The 19,687-nt window shown below is 38.2% G+C and overlaps 1 protein-coding gene across 1 annotated transcript in view; it reads left to right on the forward strand.

Moving 5' to 3' along the window:
- The window catches only part of LOC307027956 (uncharacterized protein), a gene marked incomplete at its 5' end in the record, with an annotated part of 181,547 nt that overhangs the window by 877 nt on the left and 160,983 nt on the right, over positions 1–19,687 (forward strand).

A 19,687-nucleotide genomic window follows, 5' to 3' on the forward strand; every position in this document is an offset into this window, starting at 1 on the left:
AGGTGTATATCAGTATGTAGTGTCTCTACTTTAAAGAGTCCTCTCCTGCTGATGTTCAGGTGTATATCAGTATGTAGTGTCTCTACTTTAAAGAGTCCTCTCCTGCTGACGTTCAGGTGTGTATCAGTATGTAGTGTCTACTTTAAAGAGTCCTCTCCTGCTGATGTTCAGGTGTATATCAGTATGTATTGTCTCTACTTTAAAGAGTCCTCTCCTGCTGATGTTCAGGTGTATATCAGTATGTAGTGTCTCTACTTTAAAGAGTCCTCTCCTGCTGATGTTCAGGTGTATATCAGTATGTAGTGTCTCTACTTTAAAGAGTCCTCTCCTGCTGATATTGAGGTGTATATCAGTATGTAGTGTCTCTACTTTAAAGAGTCCTCTCATGCTGATGTTCAGGTGTGTATCAGTATGTAGTGTCTCTACTTTAAAGAGTCCTCTCCTGCTGATGTTCAGGTGTATATCAGTATGTAGTGTCTCTACTTTAAAGAGTCCTCTCGTGAACTCTTGATAAATGTTGCTGTTGTTTGTTCTCTCTGATGTTTCTGAATCAGAAGCCCCTCAGGATTTCACCTGCTCATGTTTCACTTCACTTTTCTTTATTGTGCCTCATATTTTTCATGCAATAACTTTGAAATAACAAGCAGAGGAGAAACACAGGAACCAAAGCCCTACTGTGTAAATGAATGCTACGCTACAAACTGTGTGTTGCTGTTATTCCTGTGCTGACTGGGCTCTAATTGAGACGGTGTTACATTTTTTAGGGTGGATGTTTTTGCATCTCAGGCTAAAAGGCAAGTCCTGGAAACATCCTGGAAGTTTTGATTCCTTTCTTCTCTCTCTCTTTGTCTGAAAGTGTTTAAAAAATCCTACAAGGTGGAAGAATTACCCCCTCATCTGAATGGATTCATAATGTGAAATATAATCCATATATGCCACACCCGCAAAATGTATGCTCTGATTTAATTTAAGTAGACTAATATAAAATAAAATTGTCTACAATAAGAATACATGGAATACAACATACAAGGAATTTGCTTTGGTATATAAGATAAGATAAACCTTTATTAATCCCCGAGGGTAAATTCAGTTGTAGAAAGCAGCAAGAGGGTAAGCGTGAAAAAACAGGAGAGCAAAGATTCACACAGATGAATAAAATCAAAAATCAAGAAAATCAAGAAAAATAAATTAAAGTAATAATGATAATAATAATGGTGCATGCCAACAAATTAAGGTGTAAAAGAGAAGCAAAAATGTAATAAATATAAGAATACAAATAAGAGTACAACAAGATGTTAATCTACAGAAATGTATGTACAGTATATAATATTTTCAATTGCAATAGCTGTGCAGGTTTCATCACAATACAGCAACGTTGTTATCCATTCATTGCAAAACACAAATTAACAGAACAGCAGTAAAAGTACGAATAAAGTAAAATAAAAATCAAATAAAGTAAAAATATCAAATAAAAAACACTTTAAAAAACGTTTTAAATATCAGGGTCTACAAAGTACTACAACACCCACACAAAAAGAAATATACTAAAGAATAAACAAAAAAATGTAAATAAATAAGAAATACAAAATAAACACAACATTTTTTTATTTAAAAGGAAAATTAATTAAAGACATACCAAAAAACCAATAAGAAATATAAAATAAATACAAAATAAATACAGAATAAATACAGAATAAATACAGAATAAATACAAAATAAATACAAAATAAATACAGAATAAATACAGAATAAATACAAAATAAATACAAAATACAAAATAAATACAGAATAAATACAGAATAAATACAAATAAATACAGAATAAATACAGAATAAATACAAATAAATACAGAATAAATACAGAATAAATACAAAATAAATACAGAATAAATACAAATAAATACAGAATAAATACAGAATAAATACAAATAAATACAGAATAAATACAGAATAAATACAAAATAAATACAAAATAAATACAGAATAAATACAAAATAAATACAAAATACAAAATAAATACAGAATAAATACAGAATAAATACAGAATAAATACAAAATAAATACAAAATACAAAATAAATACAGAATAAATACAGAATAAATACAAATAAATACAGAATAAATACAGAATAAATACAAAATAAATACAGAATAAATACAGAATAAATACTAAATAAATACTAAATACAAATAAATATTGTCTCTTGTACAGACACAATAATTATAACAATCGAAGCAAGTTAATATTGATAATTTTGATGAATAAGAATCAGTTATGGAAGAGAACATGGTTGAAGCTTTTAAATAGAGAAATGTTGTTCATGTCTTATATAATTCACTTTATTTTCTCCATATGAAACCTCTATGTAACCCACTGGACAAAAGCTCTGCAGGTTGTATAGAAATATTCACAGAGATTACACTTGCAGCAACAATAAATCAGCCCCTCTTTGTTTATCCCCCCCGACTGTGGGCGCTTTTGAGTTTCCTCTCTGAGGCTTCCCTCCTGTTTACTCCTAATTACAGAGAGAGATCTGAGGAGTTAATCTGCGGGGCTTTGCTGAGTGGAGGTGGGATGTGGAGGTGACACACACACACACACACACACACACACACACACACACACACACACACACACACACACACACACACAGCAGCGTGGCTCCCAACACCCCAAATCCCTCTCCTTTGATTGGGAACGCCACCCCAGCTTAAAGTCACCTGACCTGGCGTGCATCCAGCAGGACTTCATGACACACAAACGTGCAGTGCATTTAAACGTTGACCTAAACACACACACACACACACACACACACACACACACACACACACACACACACACACACACACACACACACACGGTATAATAAGCAAACGTACAAATGTGCAGGAACTCCAAAACATACATCCTGTGTTGAAAGTCATTTATTTCATCATCTTAGGTCTGAACAAGTTATTTAACTCTCCGGAATGATTGGTGGACCACACACACACACACACACACACACACACACACACACACACACACACACACACACACACACACACACACACACACACACACACACACACACACACACACACACACACACACACACACACACACACACACACACACACACACACACACACACACTCTGTGACAGTGATTTGTATGGTGGTGGGTTACAGTAAATCCCAGTTGATGGGATCATATGGATTTCGAGACGAGCAGCAGCACACACACTGACCTCTGGTGGACATGACAGGTACTGGGGTTATTCGTTGGGGATGTTAATTATAAAATAAATACATATTTATATCATAAACATCTGAATTCTGACCATTGACAGTGAAAATTCTCCTACTTGTTTTTCTCTGTCTGTCTCTAGAATGTTTTTACTCGTGTTACCCTTAGATGCATAAGTGGGTCTTTTTGGACCCGGTGAGGTGGTTTTCTTGAAGTATCTTTGTAATTACATTTTTTTATCATTTCATATTCCTGCTATTCCTCAAAAAACATGATTTGGATATCACGCCATTCAAATTAAAAATTTACATTTTAAGAAATTGTAGTTTTTGTATTACTACCCCAAGCTTCCATAAGTGGGTCAAAAATGACCTGCATTCTCTATGGGATCCTATTGGAATAGGACTATCAAACTTGATCAACCGGCATGGTTAAATATACTTTATTTAAAATCACCCTTATGTAAAACCTCCCAAAGGACCATATTTTGATCCCAGGAACTCATGGTTTATAAATATTTCACGAGAGGTGCTACAGTCCAAAGCAAAATGGACAGCAATTGAATAGAAACCTAAGACCAGTGAAGACAATCAAGTATATTCAATTGTTGTTGACTATTTTCTTTGGTGTACTTGTCCTTGTTTTGTGTGTTTGCACTGTTTCTATTTCTTTTCCTTCTTTTTACGTATCTTCAAAATAGTTTTTACATTGTCAACAAATCTCATCATTAAAAACTGGGCACTTTAGTTATAAACAAATACTATTCTGTGTACACTGTGTTTTTGCTTCAACCTATTTTCAGCAGCAGAATAATAAAGAGCTCTGGTTATTACTGGCTCCAGCAGAATGTGGGAATGCCTCAAAATAGTTATAGCTATAAAAAAAATTCCCCAATGCAACAATAACGTGATTTTAATAGTTATTGGACAACATTGGAGCTCATTGGCAGAGCAGTGAGCTTTGTTTTTTCACGGGGACTGTTGATAGTAGGATCGATCTATACCTGGTTTGATGCTTTTCTAACATTATTTGTTGTAAGAATTTAAAAAACAAAGAGTAAAATAAGATTAACCTTTAATAAGGAGCACACACACATTGGTTTGGTTGGACGGCATTGTTGGATATTTCCCAATCCAATCTGCTGAATGGCAGCAACACGACTGGTGTTCTGTTATCTGTGCAATTACACCACACATCAAGATAATCCTGAGATGCCTTTCCGATGCTCTGACACTTTCTCACCAGCTGAGAAGAGGGTAAAAAACACGGCTGCTAGAACATCACACATCCAGAGTCAATTTAAAGCCGACAGTAACATGTGTGAAATGCCCTGAGAATTGTTTTTCCTCGGGGTTTAGCATGTAGAAATTCCAGCGAAAAACAAATGGTGGGTGGCAGCTGAGTGAGGGAAAACAGACAGCTTTAACCCAGAGGACGCTTCCAGATTTTATTTTGGTCTTTACGCCGTCAGAACTTTTTATACTGTGTCAACTAAACCCGAAATGACGATGATGAGAAACTTTAAAGCATAACAGTGAGGGAATCTTTTTGGTTTTGTTTTAACAAGTCAAATATTTACACGGAGAGATTCTTCTTGAGCTTTACAAGTCTCAAATAGACAAACGTGCCAAGACCCATGAAAATGGAGAAACATCTTCACCATCTTGAGGAAACATACGCAGCATTTACTAAAAGCTGCAGAAACCAAACGCTGCAAATACAAAACTCTGCAAGAAGCTCAAAACACAACGGAGACCATGGGGACACTAAAGAGTGACGCACACATCTGGGAGACCAGGGGACACTAAAGAGTGGCGCACACAGCTGGGAGACCAGGGGCCACTAAAAAGTGACGACCGCAGCTGGGAGACCAGGGGACACAAAAGAGTGACGCACACAGCTGGGAGAACAGGGGACACTAAAAGTGACGCACACAGCTGGGAGACCAGGGGACACTAAAAAGTGACGCACACAGCTGGGAGACCAGGGGACACTAAAGAGTGACGCACACAGCTGGGAGACATGGGGACGTTAAAAAGTGACGCACACAGCTGGGAGACCAGGGGACACTAAAGAGTGACGCACACAGCTGGGACCGGAGCCCTTGGTGACGTTCAGGATGATAAAGCTGAACAACTGTCTCCGTTGTTGGAAACTCACCTAAAATGTTTGATGGTCTTATTTTAATAATGTGATCACATGACTCCTTCTGATGTTACTGCAGATCTACTGTAAGCTAGCTAGCTAACGTAGCTAACCTAGTCATTTCAGATATACTGACAAACACTTACTTTTATGAGACAGACTAACTCTGCAACAGATACAGTTGTTCAGCTTTATAATCCTGAACGTCACCAAGCGCTCCGTCCCAGCTGTGTGCGTCACTTTTTAGTGTCTCCTGTTCTCCAGCTGTGTGCGTCACTCTTTAGTGTCCCCTGGCCTCCAGCTGTGTGCGTCACTCTTTAGTGTCCCCTGGCCTCCAGCTGTGTGAGTAACTCTTTAGTGTCCCCTGGCCTCCAGCTGTGTGCGTCACTCTTTAGTGTCCCCTGGCCTCCAGCTGTGTGAGTAACTCTTTAGTGTCCCCTGGCCTCCAGCTGTGTGCGTCAATCTTTAGTGTCCCCTGGCCTCCAGCTGTGTGCGTCACTTTTTAGTGTACCATAAGGTGTTTCTCAATGTCGAGGACGCTTCCTTGGTAGCACATGTCCCTCCGAGTCAGGTCCTTCAGAAGCAAGGCAAGAATCCTTCCTAGCCTCGGAAAACGGAGAATGGTGGAACAGGCTGACAGGTGTGCGTCATATGCGAGGCCCCGCCTTAAATGGAGCACGATTTCCGCCAAAGATTTGGAAATTGGTCCTTGCGCAAAGCATTATGGGGATTTTAAGACCGCAGAGTCTACACATGTGCAGCCTCGAAATTTCTCGCTACGGAGTACGCCGGCCTCGGTAGAATTCCAAGTATGCTGGACATTGGAACAGTCCTTCGGCAGGACTCGATGACGTGGTATGCTTGAAATAGTGGCTCTGGAGCAGCTTTACTCGAGATTGAGAAAAAACCCTGGTCTCCCAGCTGTGTGCATCACTCTTTAGTGTCCCCTCGTCTCCCAGCTGTGTGCATCGCTCTTTAGTGTCCCCTGGTCTCCCAGCTGTGTGCATCACTCTTTAGTGTCCCCTGGTCTCCCAGCTGTGTGCATCACTCTTTAGTGTCCCCTGGTCTCCCAGCTGTGTGCGTCACTCTTTAGTGTCCCCTGGTCTCCCAGCTGCGTGCATCACTCTTTAGTGTCCCCTGGTCTCCCAGCTGTGTGCGCCACATTTCTTTTTTTACTGTGTGAGTCCCCAGCGTTTGGTTTATGCAGCACTTTTAGTAAACGCTGCACATGTTTCATCAATTTTGTAATGTTTTCTAAATGTTGCATGTGTTGTTAAAGTTGTTGAAGATGTTTCTTCATGTGTTTTGGCATATTTTAGTTTTCACATTTGCATCGTTTCAGAAGATGCTGCATGTTTCTCCTGATGGAAATGTTTTGGGCCGTTGCTATTGAAGACTGGCTGTTATTCAGCTTGCAGGTTTTTTGTCAAACGTTACATTAGTTTGGGTTTCGAAGTTCAAACTACTCCAAGCATGTGTAAGAAGCTTCCCACTGAATGTGCAGCACTCTGAAGGCCCTTCAGCCAAATGATATGCCTCTCCTTTCTCAGTGTGTATTTGTCTCTACATCCAAGTGTTTACTCTGGCTGGATTTTTTTCAGCGCTATCTGTTCCATCCTCTTCCAACCAAGTCCTCAAACTTACAAAACCTCCTTTTTACTGCAGCACAAAGGCAGCTATGTACTTCTTTGTGTCACGCTTGTCTCCCCTTCTCGCTCATGTCCTGGCAGTCTGCACACAGCCCTGATTCCACATTCCCACCACGTCTCCACTCCCCCTCCAGACTGCAATAATGTGTCTAAGTGCGGCTCAGCATGGCGGTGAATGGGTACTCCTTTCAATACCACCTGCTATTTATCTAACCCTCGACTGGTTGCAGGTGGAGGAGAGACGAGAAAGCCTGGATGAAGGCCTGGCTGCCTGCTGGGCCATCAAAACAACCTTTATGTGGTTCAATTTCACATACAGTGATGGGAACCCCATGTTTCTAAAATTGTGTGCACAAGTTTGATGAGGTGCCAGATACAGAAAGTACCCAAAGTAGATCTTTTGACAGCAATATAGTTTGCAGCACAGTATGTCTTTGTAACTGAGCTGCTGCAGGAGCTGAATACTGGTGGTGAAAATCACAATACCTTTCTCTGAAGGAAAAAGATCAACTCAAGTTTAGATATGTGTCCAATTTTTAAGCTCCCTATCATTTATCCAAACACTAGCACAGCTGTTCCTCAAGTTTGCAGACATTTCAGAAGTCAAACGTTGATTTATGTTACGCATCAGGCTTGAAGCAACATTATGTTATAATTTGAAAAAAAAATAGTTGAAAATGTATTTTGATGCCATGTTTGTTCTTAAACTATGTGACTTTGATGGTTGGATCTTGCAATCTGTGCTTAAGAAATGCAAAAAGCTCTACAGCTATTAGTTGATCTTGTTGAAACTGTAATATATTTTATGGAGAATATGTTTTCAAGTTTCCTTCCGATATCCTCCGGCTGGTCTACTAGACCCCGTTTACACCAAGTACTTTGCCGTACTTCCCAGCTCTTAGTTCCCCCATGGAACTAAGAGCCGATCGCGTTCACACCGGAATAAATTCCCTGAGGGAAGATTACTCAAATGAGCCGCTGACGTCACTTCTTCTTCTTCTGCTTTGGGTTTACTGGCAGGCCGCAAACAACTTCACGGCGTATACTGCCACCCGGAGTCCCCGGCCGGAAGTCCCTGGAGTTGGGGACTGGCTTCAGTAGAAGCTGCTGGGAGAAATCGCCAGAACGCCGATACCTCCTCATCACTCCACCGCTCCCATGTTTTCTTTTGTGTTGCCATAAGTTAGTCTCTCTCCGTTGGTGCGCGGGGCTAATGCTAATGCTAATAATGCTAATGCCAGCAAATGCAATGGCGGCTTCAAAAGCTTTTCAGAGTTTTACTGGGCATGGTTTGCAATCCGCCCAGCCAATCCGAAATTGGTACTTTCCCCCCAGGATAGTCCCACCTCTCTAGCAGGGAATGAAAAGGGGGGTAAAAGTTCTCGGAACTAAGTACTCTTTTTGGTGTGAACCCAAAATTCCAGGAACTATCGAAAATAAACGTGAAAAGTACGGGGAAAAGATCTCCGGTGTGAAAGCGCCTCTTGATGCTCTTTAGCACAAGCCTATTTGTTGCATTAGCTGTAGTCTATTCTGTAGGATAGCGGTGTAAGAGTGAATTCCTCTGAATCTGTAGGGGCGTTATATCCAGATTAATCCGGAATACAACATAATGGTGCTTCAATGTCTTTGAAGCTGAAGACAGTGACAAACAGGATATTTATTGTTTTATTTATTATTTCTGGCAACAGGCATTTATTGTAAGTGTCAGCAGATAACGGTGTGGTCTATCAGTAATGCTTTTGTCACAGTTATGACCCAGACAAGCAGATAAGCAATGCTGAGAGGAACAAAAGCATGGACTCTGTGTTGGGAAAGTGCACTCAGAATGATGTGCCTGGCTGTGATAGGTCAGTCTGCTCTCACACTCTCACAGCCATCACTGAAATACGTATTTTATTATGTGCAGTTATCAAGACTCCCACTGTTTAATTTTTAAAAACCTAATATTTTCATACCCCGGGGACCACTCTGACTCTATTATAGAAATGATTTGAAGTGTAGGCTCACATGAACGTTTTTTCTTTTCATAACCACATAATACAATCTCTGTTTCATTAACTCTAAAGACGCCAGTCAGATGAGTCTTGGGAAGGGAAGGATTTGAAACAGATCGTTATCCCATGTGTTATCTTTGTACTTGATCTGCAAGCTATAATGGATCCTTTTGATTCTGTCCTTTATTATAGAAAACATACTTTTATTTGCTCACTAAAGCCAGGGAATGAATGTCCTTCTCAGCTGCGCTCTGCTTTTCATTCATTCACAATAATGCACAGAAACCTAGTGAAAAGTAAGGTTATTCCAAACACTGCACCCTTTATACACAGGTGTGTGCACAACAAACACACAAGGTCTTTGCACAATTCATTTCCATGCAGGGTTGATTTGAAAACCTTTCACGCTAATGGACTGCAGCGGACTAGAGGAAATTGAATGCTAAACAGACAGGGACACATCTCTGGATATAAGGAAACCGTTCTACTGCATGAGTTGTTTTGCTTGAGTTTGCTTTTATAATGATACTGGATACAAATGTCTGTACCTTTTGGCAACTAAACTGATAGACACACATCCAGAAGAGCATTTTAGTGCAAAAGCATTTGTCCTTTTTCCTTTCCACCATGCATCAGTTCGGCATTTAACTTATTTTGTATTTATTCATGCATACATTTACTTCATTTATTTACATTTCATTTATTTACATTTGTATTTATTTAATAATTGTTATGATGTTTCGCCTTCGTCCTCCATAGTTGACACTACGGACAGCCAAGAATATTTGAGTCCAGAAACGGCCTCATAGTAACCCATAACTCGTTGCCTCCCTTGCAGCACCATCGCCAAATGCCTCAATTGAATTGAATTGAGTTCCTTTATTGTCATTGTAGAGGTACAACATCACTTAAAAAGCAATCCTGTCATAACAAGTCATAAAATAAAACAAAAGTGCACATATGTATCCATACACGTAACCCTTATGTTGTGTCCGTTTCAAGTTAAAACTATATAATAACTACGCTCTAGTTTTTTTTATCGGAACAAGGCTTCATGATATCCTCCATCACAGCTATATAAACACTACAAAACTGATTTTGACCATTTTAGCCAAGTCTGAAGGTCTCTAAAAAAAAGTGTATAATTTGGTGTTCAGGCAGAATTGTTTTAGATGACTCGGGGTCAAATTGTAACTTAATGGTTATTTTAATTTTAACACTTGAACCTGAACACAAACATGCACGTGTGCAATATGTAGTGTAATGTGTTTTGGGGCCATAACATTACATTACATCAGGATTGTACGGTTATGAATGCATAATAAGTTAGTTATGATTTAGTTAAAACAATATTGGATGATTGTCATTCTTTTGAGTGTTTTGGGCTAAGATAAATCATGGGTCAAAATGTACCCGCGAACACCATGAACGGTAACAGCTTTGGAACACAACACAAGAAGAAATATGTACACATATACCTTGCATACATACGTGCAATAAATACATGCAGATAAAATCCCAGTGTTTAAAAACAGACAGAAAGTGGATTTACATGTCAGAGTTTTTGCTTCTTCAATATTTACAAATAGATAAATGCAGGAATATATTATGTGTTGATGAGAAATGTGTAGGGCAGTAGCAATGTGTGCTAGATAAGATTGAGTTTTCTAATTGCCAGAGAGTTTAAATTCCTTTATTTAAAAACCTCGTCCTCAGATCCATTCATGTTCCTGTAATGCAGAAGTTCTTCAGAACCAGCAGAGGGCGGATCACACCGCAGGAGAGTTTCCCCGGTGCCTGAATCAGAATCAGAATCAAGTCTGTTGCCAGGTACACATACAAGGAATTTGCTTTGCTATCTGGTTGTGCAAACATAAACTATCTAAAAAAAATAAGTTGCATAGTAGGTAAAATAAGAAATGTATAAGGATAATAAAAAATAAGCATTTTTAAGAAACAATTTAGCATTAAAAAAGCATGCTAAAGACAAGTATTTACACCAGATTTAAATGCAACTATACAAATAACCTTAACAGCTAAACAACTAAAGGAGGACTTAGGAAAGTTAGTATATCTATGGAAAACTACAGTGTATTATATGTTAAAGTGGAGGACATGTGTGCAAAGATGTGCAAAAAGCAGTCAGAGTTGAGCATGAACGGTGAAAGGTGATTAGCTGTCTGCAGTCACCATGAGACAGCAAAGAAACCTCCACAAACAACATGATGCTTACACCAGTTTCAAACCAAGTGTTTGTGATTCACACTCTAATGACAGCTGGGTATATCGGTCCTGAACATGGACCACAAAGGAGACAACCCGAGGAACAGGAAGAGAGAAAGGACTACAAACAATGAAAGAAAGATGGAAATTCAGTGTGAAATTATTACATATTATATATACTATCATATGTATATAAAGTATGTATATCCTGTTGTGTAAGCCTTTATGATACTGCAGTATTTTAGCATTTTTAAAGAACATTTTAATAATCCAAAATTAGTTATGTTGTTTATATTTGATATACTATTTTTAATTCTCTCTCTCTCTCTCTCCATCCATCCATCCCTCTCTATCTATCCATCTATTTATCCATCTATCTATCTATCTATCTATCTATCTATCTATCTATCTATCTATCTATCTATCTATCTATCCATCCATCCATCCATCCATCTATCTATCTATCTATCTATCTATCTATCTATCTATCTATCTATCTATCTATCTATCTATCTATCTATCTATCTATCTATCTATCTATCTATCTATCTATCTATCTATCTATCTATCTAATTCAAAGACCTTACAAGTAAATCATTTGTATTCATATAGTCTCAAATATTTAGATTTTATTTCGTTTAAAATGTTCTGACCTTTGGTGGCTATTTCAGATTAGCAAGTAGCAGTTACAGTGCTGGAGAAAACTCACAGCTAATGGTAACTGTTATATTGCTAAATACAAGGTACAAAGTGTGTTAAACAACAACTCAAATATAACATTGTATGCATTACATCTTTAATAAATTGTGCTGTATTTGTATTTATTGATAACAGAAGCCAAGGTATGATGTTTGTAAAGTTTCAGCAGTTTGCAGAAAAAGCGTTTTTGTACCGTTTGTAGCTTCGCCTTCAAAATAAAAGAGCAGACGGTGGGAGGTCTACTCGGCAAATCTGGGTTTACTGTGTATTGGGGTCATGTCACTGTTTGTAGCACACACACACACACACACACACACACACACACACACACACACACACACACACACACACACACACACACACACACACACACACACACACACACACACACACACACACACACACACACACACACACACGCACACACGTGCACGCACGCACACACTATTCTATGCTATCCAAACGTGTTTTTATGTTGTGGTCAAGGACATTTAGGCCCAATTCCAAACCTAGAAAATAAATTAATATGAAATAAATAAATACAAAATAAAGGAGTAAAAATATAATTCAGTTGAAAGCCAAACTAAAAAGGTGGGTCTTGACTTGACTCAATTTCAAAGCTTCAAGGAGTAAAATATAAAAAAATAAATAAAAGAATACTACTTCATAAGTCCTGAAGCCATAAATATAAAGTTTTAAAACCCATATTTTATATCCGTGTAAAACGTGTCTTTTATTTTGAAAATCCTACACACACAGGATGATGTAAGAATGTAGCTAGCTTCATGATGCCACAAAACAGCGACCACGAGACTCATCCAAAACAGTCCCAATGATGAACCTTTGCTTAAGTTGTTAATGCATTTACAAGAAATAGCAGCCTGGATCATTAAGGGCTGTTTTACACCTGAAAAAGTGCTTTATTTAGTTTTTAAAAAAAAGCATTCTTAAAGACACCCAGTGCAAACAGGGCTTATAATAGCCCAGACTCCTCCCCCGGAGTTGTCCTGGGAAACACTAACAACTGAGAGAAGAAACTGTGAGAAACTGGAGGAAAGTGCTCTCAAAGCTCATGTTCCTGCAGGTGTGAGACCCTCCGTCGCTCATACTTTTTTATTTTACAGTTAAAAGTAATTTTTAAAGGACTTAAAAACTGCCGGTCCATCGTCCCGGAGGAATATTAATATGCGACCAAAAGCTGCTTCACTTCTCTGAGATCAAAGGTAAGACAAGTATTTTTATTGCAGTGAGATATGACTGTACTCTCGCGGTGTTTGGGGTGTTTTTAAGGTGTTTTAACACCGGGAGAAGAGGTTATAATGGCTGCTGGACGCTGGGTTTTAACCTGTTGCTTTGGGAGCCATGATGACATCCTCATTCAGAGCCTCTTCTCACGTTTCTGTTGTCCCATAGAAATGTAAAATGACACCACCCAACAGAAGCTACAGTTTAACATAAACGCTTTATTCAATGTGTTCAGTGGTGTAATGTAACTAAGTACTGCACTTAAGTTCAAACATTTACGTATTTGAGTATTTCCATTTATGCTACTGTGTAATTCTACTCAACTACAGTTCAGAGGTAAATGGTGTACTTTTACTCCACTACATGTATTTAATACCTTTAGTCAGATGTGGATGAATGATGTGAAATATAATCAAGTGTTAAATCAGACTTTAGTTCCACCTGGAGTAAATTCACCAGCTACCCTGCAGTATACAAAGTCATTCAAACTAGCTGCTCCTTTACCAGCTTTGAGAACACTTTCATGATCAATCATTATAAAACATATCATATATATTATTCTGAAATGGACCAATCTGCACAAAGACTACTTTTACTGTCGCTACTTTAACTATATTTTGATGAGAATACTTTTCTACTTTTACTTGAGGAACATTTTGAATCCAAGACTTTTACAGAGTATTCCTACACTTTGGTACTTCTACTTTTACTCAAGTACAAGATCTGAGTACTTCTACTTTTACTCAAGTACAAGTTCTGAGTACTTCTACTTTTACTCAAGTACAAGATCTGAGTACTTCTACTTTTACTCAAGTACAAGATCTGAGTACTTCTACTTTTACTCAAGTACAAGTTCTGAGTACTTCTACTTTTACTCAAGAACAAGATCTGAGTACTTCTACTTTTACTCAAGAACAAGATCTGAGTACTTCTACTTTTACAAGATCTGAGTACTTCTACTCAAGTAATATATCTGATTACTTCTTCCATAAGACGTTAATGGCAAGAACAAATATTATTCTTTAATATATGAAAAAAAGGAAATAAAAAAGCACTTAGCTTAACAACATTCGCTATGACAAAGAATATTATTAGTAAATTAAATAATTGATATTACGAGCTGAACTGGTTATGAGTTGATATATCCCTCGGGCATGTTTGTAAAAAAACCCACGTGGTGTAGAGTCACTCTTTGTGGTAATAAAATCAAACATTAAATAATATATTAGCAGTTTGGGGGTAAAAAGTTATTGCTCTGCATGAATCATTTGCTAACACATCTCCAGGAATGATACAAATGTATTTATAAGGATTTATTATATCATGTATTGTATTCACAGTACACATGTATGTCTATAGTTCACATATTTATACATATTTACAACAAGCTGTATTTTTATCCCACTGTACACTTTTTTAATTTAAATTCAGTTTTCTCTTATTTTTACGTGTGTTATTTCTTATTCCAGCATCTCACTTGCACTATTTCTCCGTCTTTTTCATGTTTATTGCATGTAGCAACGCTTAAAACTGCTCCGTAACCGTGTGCATCCGACTAATGAAGCCTTTAAGTTTCAATATTGCAAAGCTTGAACTGTCCATGCTATATAACTCGGATAAATACCATTAAGAAAGATAAGAGCATTATAAAGTGTGTGGAAGCAGATCTTTAGGGGTCTATTTTCTCCTCCTGTTTGATGGCAGTGGGAGGATCTGCACACATGTGAAGGGAAACAGAAGCCTACTAATTCATTTACACTCGCCTGATCCCACCCAGTTAAAAACGTTCAAAGGACGAGGCGAATAAACATGGCCGCCCTCTGGTTTCCCATTTTGTAACACACTCATGGCTCAGAAGTGGCATCGAGGAACACATCCTATCCATCATCCTTTTCAAATCCAATCATTTATTCAGAAGTCATCAGACAGAATGGAGATCTGTGAAATGGCTCATCCTAATAAGGTATCTGAAGCTTTAAAAGGGGTCCAGACACTCAACAGAAAGTATTTACGATATCTCTACTAACAGAAGTTGCTGTTAAACTACTGAATTTCCCCACAGGGATTAATAAAGGTCGGTATTATCTTATCTTATCTTAAAACTAGACATGAGTAGTAGAGATGTCCCGATCCGATCACGTGATCGGGGATCGGAGCCGATCACGTGATTTTCAAAAGATCGGAATCGGGACAAAAAAATCGGGGATCGTATTTTTTAATTTTTTTTATTATTATTATAATTTTTTTTAATTAAATGTTACAAAACAAAAATGCCCATGTTCAAGTCTTAAAGTCATCCTGAGGCCTTAGGTTTGGTTTCAAATGACACAACATCATGTATGTGTTGCTTCTTCGGGGCTTGTTTTCATAGACCTGGTTGCTTATTTCTCTCAAATCTGGCAACAGAGTGGGCGCAGTGTCTAATTGTAGCAGTAAGCTAACGAGTACTGATAAGCTTTATTTTGTTTTGATCCAATGCTGCACAACTGAACTGATCCAATGCTGCTGTGAAAGAAAGAAGCTATATCCATGTTGGATAGAATATCTCTTAATGCATTGCATAAAGATCGGATCCGGAAAAATCGGTATCAGCAAATTGTCAAAATCAAATGATCGGAATCGGATCGGGAGTAAAAAAAGGTGATCGGGACATCCCTAATGAGTAGGGCTGCTCAATTAATCATATTTTAATCGCAATTACGATTATGGCTTGCAACGATTACGAAAACAACGTAATCGAAATAAAACGATTATTTTTGTATTATTACCATTATTTTTTTTTTGTTATACTTTTTATTTTTTTATTATTGGTTTTTCAGTTGAATTATAATTAAAGTTCAGGGTAATCAACTGTTGTTCAAAATGTTTTTGGTAAATGGATAATCGTTTTTAATAATCGTGATATCAATTATTGACTAAAATAATCAAGATTATGATTTTTGCCATAATCGAGCCGCCCTAGACAAGAGGAGAGTTCACGTACTCTAAAGAAACATTTACAAGCTAAACAACGCCTAACTCTCACCAAATACCCCAAAACTAACACAACCCTAAGTACTCCATGTTCCCAAAGATGTATTTCATCAGGCTAGATGCTGGTTTTGTAACATGTAAGATAAACACAAATACATTTCAAGTGCTTCAAGATTATTAGACCCGGATCCTGATATCTTAAGGGGGAAATGCAGCTGTGAGAATAATAGGAAACTCCCGGGGTCTAGATATTGGTAATGATGATGAAGATCTTGTTTTGATAAGTAGAAGGGATGAAGAGGAGGTTTGATGAAGATCTGGATTGATGAGGAGGTGGGATAATGAAGATTTCAATTTAAATCTTTGGGTTTAAAATGATGAAGCACAACATTTGAAGACATCACGTTGGAGTGTGAGAAGCTGGAAGACACTTTTCACTGTTTTCTGACATTTTATTAACAAACCATTGAGAACATATTATAAATCACTGTAATATTTACAAATAAAATGTAAAACTAAATGAGAACTAAACCATCGAACTATAATGATGTCTAATCTTTGTAGTCCTTTAGAGAACGCTAGAGAATGATTTATATGCGGCGTGTGGTGCAGTGCATTGTGCGTTGGTGTTGGGATCAGGGGAGCACAGGTTCGAACCCCACTGCAGTCAGCATGTCGTTGTGTCCCTGAGACACTTCACCCCAAAGTGCTCCTGTGGGGATTGTCCACAGTATTGAGTATGTGAGTCTCTTTGGATAAAAGCGTCTAACAAGTGACCTGTAATGTAATATGCAGCTGTGGACTGAATGAATTTGAACTTAGTTAATGAAAGTCAAAGTGTGAAAAGTGGACATACACCTGTTCAGTTTTTCCCCAAAGGTGTGTCTGATTCACATTATCACTTAAAATACCTTGCTACGTTTTGGTCTACACTTTGTTTAACCTGTTGAACCCCACCCCCCCCCCCCCCCCCCCGGGCGGAAAAACGCATCACCTGCAGGAAACAGCGTCTGAGGGCTTCTTAATATTTAATAACCTATGAATGTTTTATATCCACGTAACGGGAAGAAACTCAGCTAACTGATCATCTTTTTTTTTTTTTTTTTTAAACCCACAAAGCTAGCGCTGAGCCTCTAAATTAGCCACGAGCACACAAATGCTAACGCATTACTTCACAGAAACTCACTCATAACACCCTTATTACTTATCGTAGCTGCACGTCCAACCCATCGATCTGATCGTGAGATGACACAGAATCGATCGATACCTACATTATCACTTCATGATAAGAACTCGCGACTTTATAAACAAAAACAGACATCAAAAGATGTGGCGCTAGGTAGCTAAAACGGCAAAATGGCTCACCTTTGTCGTTGTCTGTTCAAAAGTGGTCTTCAATGGCATTAAAACTATAAAAACGCTGCTGAAGTTAATCCATAGGTTAATCCAATGTGTGTCTGTGTCCCTTTGAAATGATTTCTGATAATCCATGAGCAATAAACCTGCTTTTCCATTTCCAGATGTCAGAGCGGGAGATAGGTTCGCTCTGGCCAAAACTGTATGCGCGAAGCCCCCACTTTTTTTTGTTAACGTGCGTGTGTATGTGGAAATCCCCCTTCGATTCTATTGGCTCTAACGGTTAAAAAGAGATGTCAATCACCAAAATCGACCAATGGGTTCCAGAGAAACGGCAAAAACGCCCATTTCCACCCAAATCACCTCCGAGGTGGAGTTTTTTTTTCTAAATCTCTCTCAAAAGGTCAAATGTCACTTGTTTTGCATCAATCTTGATACAGGGTACTTATTATATATTGTACTTTGGATTCCTAAAGCTTTTAGTCTACCTTACCATCATCCAAGGTTAGTTTTCACTATAAGTAAAAAATAATCTTTGGACGGACACTATAATTTACAGTTTTTACTATGTTCAATCTGAATTTTCTTTAAAATAAAAACATCTATATTGATTCTGACTTTTCTATTTTCCCCTTTTAGAAGGGAAGATATGGTCATTTCTTCTGGAAATGTCATTTTCGAGCCTGAGACCTAGAAAACAGGGATGGGGTTCAACATTTGACAAAATCCACTCAATAGCTTATATTCATTTGCAAGAAATCAAGTAGTTCTGGCCGGTTAGAGAGAGAGAGAGAGCTGCTTGTTGTGTTTACTAAACTGTGGATAAAGGAAGAAGAAACTGGAGAAACAGGAACTAGATCCAGGCAACACAAGGAGAGGAACCTTAAAAAGCGTTCTTATATAGTCAATAAAAAGTCACCGGTTTTCATCCACTGCAGATCTTTGTCGGGGCTAGACGTGTCTTTTGATAAAGACCCGGAGTGGTTACAACATGTCGGGTTTTTAATGATTTAGCCTCTACAATAAAGGCTTTTTAATATTTCCTTCCTGGTGGTTATTTATTCCTTTTGGAGAGCCTTCCTGTTTATCCAGTTTCATTTTCTATCAGCACTACAGATCCTTTATCTACAACTGAGTGTAAATAGCAACCTGCCTTTTTTCTGGTCTCCAAAGAAAAAGAAATACGAATTACATTTCAGAATAAGATAGGAACATATTCACTACAGATCAATACATATTTACATTTTTAGATTAAAAGAAGATGTACTTTACTCAATGCACAACACTACTAACACTACTTCAATCAAGGTTCAAGGTCAAGGTTCAAGGTCAAGGTTCAAGGTCAAGGTTCTTTATTTAGTCATACTTCAATCAGGAGACACGGTTTTGATGTAAGAATACATATTTATTGCCAGGAATACACAAGTGGATGTAATGGAGTTTTGGCGATTAGCCCCCATTGTGCAGGACTATCATTCCTACCTGCGTACCAGTTATGTGCACCCCTGCATGTATATATATAAATACATATACAGTATATGACAAAGAGAAAATAATGGTGCATATTAAATACATTTCAACGTAGTTAATGACAGTGTTTCAGACGTTTCTCTGTGTGTCTGCTCGAGGCCTTCAGTCAGAAATCAGTGTTTAGCTGCAAATGAGAGGAGTCTCTAAATTACCAGAGGATTGTGCCTCAAACCCCTCATTTAATGATGATGATGATGATGATGGAGGAAATGCACGCTGTCAGCCTTGTAATTACGCCGTGTTTGCTGCAGCATTAGAGGAAGTCTAACAGGTAATAGCTGATGATGCAGAAAGACCTTGACTCTTTTGTTAAAGCTGGAGACTGTGTGTTCCCAAACAGCAGCCGGCTCCGCAGCTCTTCATATTTTGAGGCTCGCAGTGGTGACTTTTTTCTCCTGGGGATTATCTTTGTTGTTAATAGAGCGGTGCAGTGACGAGTCCTAAAACTCGGAAGTGAGTTAGCATTTTACCACTTCCTGTTCCCTCGTCTCTGAGTCAACAGACTTTCTCCATAGGATTTAGGAAAATAGCTGGAAATCAGGTCTGTGGTTGAGACACATTTAAGAGACGGATCACATTTTGTTCCACGACATTAAATCCATCGGCAGTGACCCCACTGGTGATTCCTGAAGAGTTGACGTGT

Source organism: Notothenia rossii, assembly GCF_949606895.1.
Source record: "Notothenia rossii genome assembly, chromosome: 2".
Taxonomy (NCBI): domain Eukaryota; kingdom Metazoa; phylum Chordata; class Actinopteri; order Perciformes; family Nototheniidae; genus Notothenia; species Notothenia rossii.